The sequence below is a fragment of the Cervus canadensis genome, chromosome 30 (assembly GCF_019320065.1).
Source record: "Cervus canadensis isolate Bull #8, Minnesota chromosome 30, ASM1932006v1, whole genome shotgun sequence".
NCBI classification, from domain to species: Eukaryota; Metazoa; Chordata; class Mammalia; order Artiodactyla; family Cervidae; genus Cervus; species Cervus canadensis.
In genome coordinates, this window is record NC_057415.1 from 30173514 (window position 1) to 30185121 (window position 11608).

The window sequence follows — 11608 nt, forward strand, 5'->3', positions numbered from 1 at the left end:
ACCATCTTTCTAGATTCTGTATATATGTGTTAGTATATGATATTTCTCTTTCTCTTTCTGACTTCCTTCACTCTGTATAATAGGCTTTAGGTTCATCCACCTCATTAGAACTGGCTCAAATGTGTTTCTTTTTATGGCTAAGTAATATTCCATTGTGTATATGTACCACACCTTCTTTATCCATTCATCTGTCAGTGGACATCTAGGTTTCTTCCATGTTCTAGCTATTGTAAACAATGCTGCAATGAACAGTGGGATACATGTGTCTTTTTCAATTTTGGTTTTCTCAGGGTATATGCCTAGGATTGGGATTGCTGGGTCATATGGCGGTTTTCTTCCTAGATTTTAAGGAATCTCCATACTGTCTTCCATTTTGTCTGATGTTCCTCTACATAAAACATCTTTTCCTCTTCAAGTCCTCCAAGATTCAACTCTTCCTTCAGGAATTCTTCAATGAACCCCCAGCATCACACAAGCACCTTCATTATGGAACTGGTTAGTAAAAATTAACTTTCCATACTTACCTGGCAGGGGAGATACCATGATCACGAAGGTGGTTTTCCCAGGGCGAGGCTTATCCATTGCACTCCGGATGTGCTGACCCCTGCGATTTCCCCAAATGTGGGAAACTCGACTGCATAATTTGTGGTAGTGGGGGACTGTGTTCGCGCTTTCCCCTGAAAAAAAAAAAAAATTAAATTTCCCTCCATACTAATCTGAGAGCCTTTTTAGAGCAGAGAACTAAGCAGCATACTACAATCTTTAAGAAAATGGTCTCTGAATTCAGAACAATGGAGATGGAATCTCTGTCTCTATAGGTATTAAGTCCTATAGGTATTAATCTCTGTCTCTATAGGTATTAAGTCCATTGATGAACTACCTAAACTCGGAGCCCCAGTTTCTTTATCTTTCAAGAGGTGATAGTAACACTGAACTCAATGAATAATTAACAGAATTAAATGAACCAAGACCTAAAGGATGAGGAGTTGGCCATGCAAAGACAGAGAATGCACATTTCAGGGAGAGAGAATAGTAAGCACAAAGGCATAACTGATGAAACATGGGACACTGAATAGTTAACAGCCATTAGCTCCATCCCTCCTCTAACATTAACTCAGCCTAGGGTTATAGTTTCTAGGGAAAAGCAGTGAAAGCCCCAGAATTAACACACGATGCTCGCGGAATCTTATTAGTTTCAATCTGCTTCATTCTCCTGCCCCATTTGGATTCTTTCCAGACTCTACTATCACACTTAAACTTTGGGTAAAATGTAAAAGCCCTCAAAAGTAGAGAAAGGGCTACCCTGGCAAGGCCCCCAAAAGATGAACGTAAATGCTGAGAGCAGCACTCTGGCGCGGCAACTTCAATGAGAGCAAAATCCAAACTGGTGGGCCTCTAGATGAACACTGCAAAATGCACACATCCAGGGAATGTGAGCTTCCAGTCAAGCTTGACAGCAGGTCTATTTCAGTACGAGGTACATTTGCCAAATGAACAGACACTCAAAGATTTCAATGGTTTAAAAATGATTTTTGCTTTATAGCAGAGAAATAAAATGATTTATGAGTTTGTCAGCAAACGGATATGCCTTTTAAAAAAATCCTCTCAATTCAAAGTTTCATGAATTGCAAATGAAACAGCAAGTGATGTATATGTACACACGTGTGTGTGCACACATGTGTATGCACACACGTATCTTAGTGCTTAAGCCCTCACTTCTTTGCCTCTGTGATTTGGAAGCCAACTCCACTGTGTGCCTTCACTGAGGCAGAAAGAAAATTGTAATTATGATGCCCAACAGTCATTTCCAAGACAAACCAAATCTGTGTTCCATTAGAGTCATGCAATAGTTAAACATTATTTTTTTATCCCAACCATAATAAAAAACAGGTTCCCCATTCAACTGAATGCTCCTGAAGTCAGAGGATTCCACACAGTCCCTTCCATGATATTTGGAAATAGGATTTTGATGGTGTTCCAGGCATATCAGCAGGAGGTCAGTTTAAGTTAGGGTTTATCATGTTCACTGTGATTTGGACAGCGGTTGTATGAAGTCCTGAAATGGTAATCAATTTCCTCCCTGAGATGCTAAGCCTGACTGCCAACTACTCAGCATGGAACCTCGGTGCGTTGTTCCGAGATGTTAGATGGAATCACAGAAATGAGAGCGATACCTTCTATGGAACTAGAGACGAGGAAATGCTGCTCCTCAGAAGTTGTCTCAAGAGGAAAATCTAACACTGGAGTTCTTCTCTTCATCGGTTTGCGAGGATCATTCTGATAATATATTTTTGCAAAACTAACTTTAGAGAAAGAGAAAAGAGAGAAAAAGCAAAACTAACTTTGAAATGAAATCTTCCTCTATAATTTACCAATTATTGCATCCCAATGCCCTAATACATGTACTCAAGTATTTTAATGGTAAAAGTAACTCTTTAAAGAATGTTGGATAAAAAAGAATGTTCTAACATCCACTGGTAGCCATTTATTTCCTATAAAAATTCTAGCTTATATGCACTTTCTGCTTGCTTGTTCACATTTTTCAACCACAGCAAAAATTACCATTATATTTAAAACTTCAATTTAAAAGGATGCATTCTTTCAGCCAGTGTTTTACCCAGCAAATCCACGTCACACCTCTAGAGTTGGGGATCTTGCTCTGTTTGGTCTTCTAAAGATTTGCCTGATTTTCTAACTGACTCTGCTATATGGATTTCAAATTCTGTTAGTGACTCACATATGATACATATTTTGCATTGTAACCCAGCATACACAAAAACTTATCATTCATGGAACAAAATTTACCCTTACTATCCACACTACACACTGATATTTTATTTTTCCTTTTCTTCTCTACTCTACTCCATTCCACTCCACTCTACTCCATTCCATTCCATTCTATTCCATTCCACTCCATTCCATTTCATTTTCTAAATGCAAGTCACAACTCATTAAACTGTTTTTCCCACACATCAGTAGGACAGGGCCTGAAGTTTAAAAAATACTAATTCACCAACTTAAAGGAATGTTCACCTGCTTCCTTCAACATTTTACCCCCAAGTTCCATGGATTTTGTAGCATAAGGATATCCAACTTACCATACTGACTCTTAACATAGTTTACAAGTTTCTTTATACTCATCTCTAAAAGGAAGATAGAGATAAACGGTACACGTAACACAGGAGTGCTGTAGGAATTAAATGAAATCATATACATAAAGCAGTTAGCTCAGCCCCTGACACATATGTCTGCAATAAACAGTAAGTAATCCCTATGGCAGATTCCTGAATCCAATCTCATCCTTTTTACCCTTCAGAAAATATCTCTAGATATGATCAAAAGAGAGAAAAGTTAGCAGAGTGAGTCTCTGGCTCTCCAGTTTGTAGTTTCTACTGATTAATATTCTCAATTGTTTTGTACTCCACATGGGGTATGTACCTGTCACTATCAGAAACCACTGACCTCCCTTCACCATTCTAAACCAAGAGAAGTTTGACCAGTTATATATATATATATATGGCATAATATGGGAGCTTTAACACTGGCTGGAGAGTCAGGGGAAAAAGAGATAAGGAATGGGCTGAATGTTGAGGAATCAATGAGTGATAATCGGAGGCAGGGCGGGAGGTGCTGCCCTGAGTCTTCGTTGCTATGCATGGGCTTTCTCCGATTGCAGTGAGTGGGAGCTGCTCTCTAGCTGTGGACACGGGCTTCTCATTGCCGTGACCCTTCTTGTTGCAGAGCACAGGCTCGAGGGCCATGTAGGCCCAAGTTGCCCAGTTGCTGAGGTGCACAGACTTAGTTACTCCATGGCATGTGGAATCTTCCTGAACCAGAGATCGAGCTTGTGTCCCCTGGGTTGGCAGGTGTATTCTTAACCACTGAAGCACCAGGGAAGTCCTGACCAGTTATTTATTAAATGATTCTAATAAGTAGCCAAAAGCCGTGCTTAAGTTAAATTACTGAGTAATGACTGAGTTACTTCAACTGACCTCCTATACCTCATAAGAGAAAGTCCTTGCTGTGTGGGCCATGACAGGGTATTCCACAAGGGTTCTCTCTTGTCTTTACTTCCCCTCTTCCCTCTGACTTCATTCTTGCCCTTCATAATCTTCTATATATGCTGCTTCTTCCGACCCCCTTCCCTTAGAATGTGATGAAGTGGACCTAATTCCTATGATCTCTTCTTATGCCTTTCAAACTCTGCAGTTCTCCCTTTGGCGATTCAGTTTCTACTGACCTACAGATGAATAGGGGATGGTGGGTGTAAAGGGATGTTTTAATCCCAGTACTTGGCTGCTTTTCTCCTAATTCTCTGATACAAAATACAATATGTAACTGTGAGGCCTGAGTTCCTTCTATAAACCATTTGTCTAGTTGACACTTGCCTTGGACGGTATAGGTCCATCTGCCCCTTCGTTGCCCTGAGCTGCCCTGGAAGAGAAGTAACATTAACAAATATGCCTCTGCCATCCAGACAAATGACATCATACCAAAAGAACTTCCCTGTGGCTCCTTAGGGCCTTCCAGGAGGAAGGACTGAAAGTTACTTATCATGATTTCCAAGACATTTTATAATTTGGCTCCTACCCAAATCTCCCTCCTTACCTTCTGCCATGATTGGTCTCCTTGCCTACCATTTTTTCTATCTTCTGTCTCTCTCTGCCATACAGAATAATTTACCATTCTTCCAATTTGCTGGACTTTCTGGTCTCCACATCTTTATCTAAGCTGACCTCCCACACAGAGCTCTTTCCACCCCACTTCATCTGATTATCACTTGTTCATTCCTCAACATTCAGCCCATACCATACCTCTTTTTTCCCTTACTCTCCAGACAGTGTTAGATCTCCCATAAGATGCCATGAACTTCTCTTTATTACAGCTCTCACCATCCAGTACTCTAACTAGCTGTCCCTCCCAATACCATAAGCTCTTTTTCATTTCAAAAACCTCAGAAATGAAGGCAGAATGGGTATTTATTGAGTAGTGTTTGGGGGTTCAGTTAACTTATCAATTCATCTTAAGTCTAACCTCTTGTGCTATGAGGCTGAATCACTTCAATTTTTAGAACCACAAGGAATGTGAAGGAATGTCTTTTTCCTCCTCTAACCCATGAAACTTGCTAGGTCTTCCTTTGCCTAAGAGTCAGCTTCCTGTCCCATCAATTAGTTCAGTTCAGTTCAGACACTCAGTCATGCCCGACTCTTTGCAACCCCATGGACTGCAGCACTCCAGACTTCCCTGTCCATCACCAACTCTAGGAGCTTACGTGTCTATCATGTCCATCGAGTTGGTGATGCCATCCAGCCATCTCATCCTCTGTCGTCCCCTTCTCCTCCCACCCTCAATCTTTCCCAGCATCAGGCTCTTTTCAAATGAGTCAGTTCTTCACATCAAGTGGCCAAAGTAATAGAGTTTCAGTTTCAGCATTAGTCCTTCCAATAAATATTCAGGACTGATTTCCTTTAGAACTGATTTCATTTAGGATTGACTGGTTGAATCTCCTTGCAGCCCAGGGACTCTCAAGTCTTCTCCAACACCACAGTTCAAAAGCATCAATTCTTTGGTGCTCAGCTTTCTTTATAGTCCAGCTCTCACATCCATACATGACTAGCTGGAAAAACCATAGCTTTGACTAGATGGACCTTTGTTCTTTTGGTGGCACTCTATGGATTGCTTCACTGAGATTTGAATTTGGATGGATATGGTTCTATGTGTGTTGACACTACAGCTTGAAACCGTATCTCATCTTCTATTTGCTTTGAGATTCCTCAACTTGAGCCCATGTCCAAAAAGTTAGCTTATTGCCTCCTGAATTATTTATTGACCTTTGAGGCAATGGAATGTGGTCCAGATGGGGATTTCTATCTAATGGGGAAAGTGTTTCCTCACAAACTTGACCAGAGTTCCAAAACTGGGGCCTGTGGAGAGTGCAGAATTCTTCAGCTGTCAAAGAGCTTGGCTCAGCATCAGTCAACAAGTGGGGTCAGACTCACAGACTACATATCCATTCAGCTGTCACTGAGTCCAACACTTTCTCTTTCTACCATGTCCTATACCAGGCACCAGGCAGTAAGGATGGTCAGACACAGGTCTTGCTATCAAAGAACGCAAAGTCTGTTGAGGTAAAGACCAGTAAACAGATCATTAGGACGCACTGTGACAGAGATACGTATAAAATTAGGGGCAACAGGACAGAGGGTCAATGACAAAGGTATAAGAAAACCTAATGAAGAGATAATGGAATGCATCAGGTCAATAAAGAAGTAAATATTTTTCCTAATGTGCCATACGAAAAATGACTTGGGAATGCTCCACAATGGTGAGAACCAGAGTTTTGTCCCCATTGCTTTGACTGCCATGTAAAGCCAGACTGGTTGGTATACTCTGGGAAATCAGAGAGGACAGTTGAGCAGGTAGCAAAGGAGGGAGTCAGCATGAAGGCATGAGTGTCTAGGAAAGACAGTGTCTCTTGGGAAACTTCCTCTTCACTCTACAGGCAGCATGTTGAAGCAGGATGCAGGAAGCAAGCAGAATTCAACCACAGAATTCTAGAAGCCACCCTCTATCACTCTACATCCCTTTGTCTTCCTACTTTTGTGATGGAAAGTGTGGTGAAGATATAAAGAAGATGACCGTTAAAGTTGCTGCCATGTAGTCACTCATGTTGTGCAGTGAGATCACTGACTGACTTTAGGACCTATTTGGTGATGATTAAAGGGAATCTTCAAAAACTGAAAAGTCAAGATGGAATAATTTATGCTCTTGATGGTTCCAAATCTGTCCGACAGTTGTCCTAAAACTGTCATGGAATAATGAATATTAATTTTTTTTTTTTACTTTTTTGTTGTGTTAGTTTCAGATGTACAGCATCAGGGTGGAGCAGGTCTTGACATCAAAATGGCAGCCCCTAGGACAGCTCACGCCAATGCATTCTCCCCAGTACCTCTGCCACCGGTGTCCTTATCTTTGCAGTGAGCCACAGCTGCCCCCCACCTCTCCCCAAGACCCTCCAAGACCAGCAGGTAGGTCTGTCCCAGGCTCCTATGAAGTCACTGCTTTCCCCCCTTGCCCAAGTGCTCACAAGACCTTGAATGCACCCTCCAAGAGTGCATTCAAACACTCCAAGAGTGGAGTTTCTGTGATCAAGTCCCACTGGCCTTCAAAGCCAAATGCTCTGGGAGTTCCTCCCCTAATGCAAGACAACCGCACTGAGGAATCTGACGTGGGGCTCAGAGCTCTCATTCTCTTAGGAGAACCTCTGTGATATAATTATTTTCCAGTTTGTGGGTAACTCACCTGGTAGATGTGGGATTTGGTTGTATCATCAATGTGCCCTTCTTACCCTCTCATTTTGGCTTCTTTGTCATTGCAAGTGAAATACTTTTTTGTTGTTGTTGTTATTGTTGATTCTAGTCTTTTTTGTTGATAGTTGTTCAGCAGTTAGTTGCCATTTTGGTGTTTTCTTGAGAGGGAGTAAGCTCAGGTCATTCCACTCCACTGTTTTGTCCTTGGACACCCTCACTGACTCTCCTCAGTTCAGTTCAGTTTAGTCACTCAGTCGTCTTCATGACCCCATGAATTGCACCATGCCAGGCCTCCCTGTCCATCACCAACTCCCAGAGTTTACTCAAACTCATGCCCATCGAGTTGGTGATGCCATCCAGCCATCTCATCCTCTGTCGTCCCCTTCTCCTCCTGCCCCCAATCCCTCCCAGCATCAGGGTCTTTTCAAATGAGTCAGCCCTTCGCATGAGGTGGCCAAAGTATTGGAGTTTCAGCTTCAGCATCAGTCTTTCCAATGAACACCCAGGACTGATCTCCTTTAGGATGGACTGGTTGGATCTCCTTGCAGTCCAAGGGACTCTCAAGAGTCTTCGCCAACACCACAGTTCAAAAGCATCAATATTTCGGCACTCAGCTTTCTTCACAGTCCAACTCTCACATCCATACATGACCACTGGAAAAACTATAGCCTTGACTAGATGGACCTTTGTTGGCAAAGTAATGTCTCTGCTTTTTAACATGCTATCTAGGTTGGTCAGAACTTCCCTTCCAAGGAGTAAGCATCTTTTAATTTCATGGCTGCAGTCACCATCTGCAGTGATTCTGGAGCCCCCCAAAATAAAGTCTGACACTCTTTCCACTGTTTCCCCATCTATTTGCCATGAAGTGATGACTTTCCTAATAGTCCCTAAAACTGGCTTAGTGCAGCTTCATCCTTAGGCTTTCTTTGATTCCTTTCTTCTTTGATAGGTGGCCTTCTCTTGTGATCACTTATATAATAACTGCTACATTGAGTTACAAAATACCTGATCTGGGTGCAGTTCCTCATTGTACATATATGGACCTTAAATTCAGACAGGGGAAGGGACTTCACTAAGACCACACAGTTAATGGCAGTCTTAGTCCTCCCAATTACATTCCTTGTATCTTGATGCTATGCTTTCATTTTGGGAGATAGAGTCAGCCATCTCAGAGATTCAGGACAGAGCCTTGAAGAGGGTTTAATACCATGCCTATGAAAACACAGATAGTAAATAATGAAAGGGAGCATTTAAACCAGGAATGTTCAATTCTATTTTTTTTTTCTCTGCTATATTGTATTAGGAAAACCTATAAGAACAGATCAATGCTAAGAATCACTCATATCTTTTGAGCAAAACTCACCTCTCAAGTACCTTGAAGTGTCCTTAGGTACTTAAGAGGATATATCTTGACATGTCCTTTGAACATGACTTGTAGCAAACTTTCTCCTTGAGAAGATAGATACAGCTCCATGGAGATCTTTGTCTTGTCCATTCTTCACTTCCAGACAGAAGGTGAATCCAATAGCAAATGACCTTACAGTTTAAGCCATTCATACTGTGACTTGCAGCCGTCCTTATTTTGAAGATACATAAAGAAAATTTCCAATAATGGCTGAGACTTTGAAAAATAATTTATTCATTAATGGGTTAGTATGTTCCTCAAATGCAGAGACTGCCAGGCCTTTCATTCTTGTATTTCCAAGGGTCAGGTCAGTGTCTGATATTGTACGGATGTTCAGAAAATGTATAAGGCATATTTGAGGGACTTTGCTGGTGGTTCAGTGGTTAAGACACCACGCTTCCACTGCATGGGGTGCAGGCTCAATTCCTGGTTGGCTAACGAAGATCCCACATGCCATGGTGCAGCTAAATAAATAATAATTATAAAAATTATTTTTAAAGTTATCTTTTACCTGTACACTTCTGTAGACAAATACCTCGCAGAGTAAAGTCTGGGGTGGATGTGACTAAACTTGAAAATTAGTCTTTGTAGAGAACCTAACACCAACAAGCCCTTGTCCTAGTGAATTTCTCAAACTAGTGTGGTATTAAAGGCAGAATGATGTGATTGGTTACATCATCACGTGTCATGATGGGTGCAGGCAGTGAGGGGTCTATTATCCAAAAGGCTTATAAAGCAATACTGAAAATGGACTGAAAAGTTATTCTGCTCTTCGTTATCACCTTGAGCCAGAAATTCTAAACAACACCTGTGATAACTATTCCTCCTGAGAAAAATTTTCTGTCTAAATTCTAAGCAATTTTTGTGGTTACCACTGAGTTTTGATAATATATATGTGAACTTTAAATTCATCCTTTTTTGCTATTTAATCTTTAATAAACCTTATAAACCTTAGCACCATTGCTGCTGCTAAGTCACTTCAGTCTTGTCGACTCTGTGCGACCCCATAGACGGCAGCCCACCAGGCTCTGCCATCCCTGGGATTCTCCAGGCAAGAACACTGGAGTGGGTTGCCATTTCCTTCTCCAATGCATGACAGTGAAAAGTGAGAGTGAAGTCGCTCAGTCACGTCCGACTCTTTGCCACCCCATGGACTACAGCCTACCAGGCTCCTCCGTCCATGGGATTTTCCAGGGATGAGTACTAGAGTGGGGTGCCATTGCCTTCTCCTTGGAACTATTGCAGCTTGTACTAAGTGTAAGTTCACATCCCTAGCATTTGTGGTCTTACCCATTGCCATATTTAATTGGGTGATTCTGAATGAACATCAACAACACAGCAATTGAAAAAGGTGAAGAAACAGAACCAGAGATTTCATTTTTGACATTCTGAGTGACCTCTTGGAGAACTGGTTTGCATCTAAAACTTAAAAAAGCAAAGGTACAAGGTATTATGTTCCTCACTGGCTAAGTGCAAATTTTAGCTCATAAGTGAACTTGAATTTTTATACTGTGAATTTTTATATGAAAGCACTACTTACAAAAACCCAGAATCAGCTTAATCAATGTACCTTGAAATACTATATTTTCTGACAGCATTTAGAAATTGTGCAAAAGGTCATTAACTGTACAACAACATGATGTAAGAAAATGGATATTTTGTCTAGGAAAAAAGATTAAAAGAATGAAGAAGAAGCAACAAAAGATGCTTGCCTTATATCGTTAGAAAACAAAAGTACAAAAGAATGGTGAACTCCCTCAATCATTTTTTCAAGAAACTGGACACTTGTTCTAAAGCAATTGATCAAATAATGTTAGTATTTTTGTCATATAGTCTTTTCCTTGATTTTTGCAAAACATTAAAAAAAAAATGAAACATTTTGATAAATTTTCTGATAAAGTTATTTTAGTTAGTTTTTTAAATTTCAAAGACATTTGAAAGCAGTAGAATTAATCTCAAAGAAAAATACATAGCCTATATAATAATTTCTGGCATTTATTGTTAAGTAGGGTTTTATGAATTCACCAAACTTATTCTATGTATAATATTTTTCTTAACTATGTGCGTGTCAATCAATTCTTGCAAAATAAAAACTTTTAATTAAAATTAACAAAATGAAAGAGTTTGTAATCAACTATGAGAGAAGATAGGTCAATTATACTTGAAAAACAAACAAATTCATAGAAACAGAGATCAGATTTGTGTTTACCAGGGGCAGGCAGCGAAGGGAGGGGAGATTAGATGAAGGCAGTCAAAAGGTTTGAACTTTCACTTACATGATAAATAATACTAGGGATGTAATGTACAGCACGATAAATATAATTAAAACTACTGCATGTTGTATATGACAGTTGTTAAGAGTAAATCCTAAGAGTTTTAATCATGAGGAAAATTTTTTTCCTATTTCTTTTATTTTGTATTTATATGACATGATGGATATTTACTAACTTATTATAATAATCATTTCATGATATATATGTCAAACCATTATGCTGTATACCTTAAATTTATATAGTGTTGTATGCCAATTATATCTCTCAAACTAGAATATTACTTAATTAATTGAAGCCAATGACTTTTATCAACTATAAGGGAAGATAGACTAACAAGTCTGGCTATACTATTTATTGAACATAAATAGGCAAAGAAGACCAAATTTGACAACATTGACCCATCTGCACAAAGTAAAAAATCAGAAACTATAATACTATTATGTAAAAGTATGTGTAAGCTCTTTTGCCTCCTAAAATACATTAATGTAATTAAAAACATTAATCCTTCCATTTTTTCTTTTTTATGATGTAATTTTCTATTGGCATGACTATACATACATTCATTGAAAAATTTTACTGTCTGTATTTTTTCCTTGCCACTATTATTGTTCATTCATCTT

At 39.8% G+C, this 11608-nt stretch overlaps 1 non-coding gene across 1 annotated transcript; it reads left to right on the forward strand.

Moving 5' to 3' along the window:
* The first annotated feature begins 516 nt into the window (after positions 1-516).
* On the forward strand, positions 517-680 carry LOC122432154. The gene has a single exon (XR_006266767.1). It is a non-coding gene; the product is annotated as a U1 spliceosomal RNA (small nuclear RNA).
* The last annotated feature ends 10928 nt before the right edge of the window (positions 681-11608 follow it).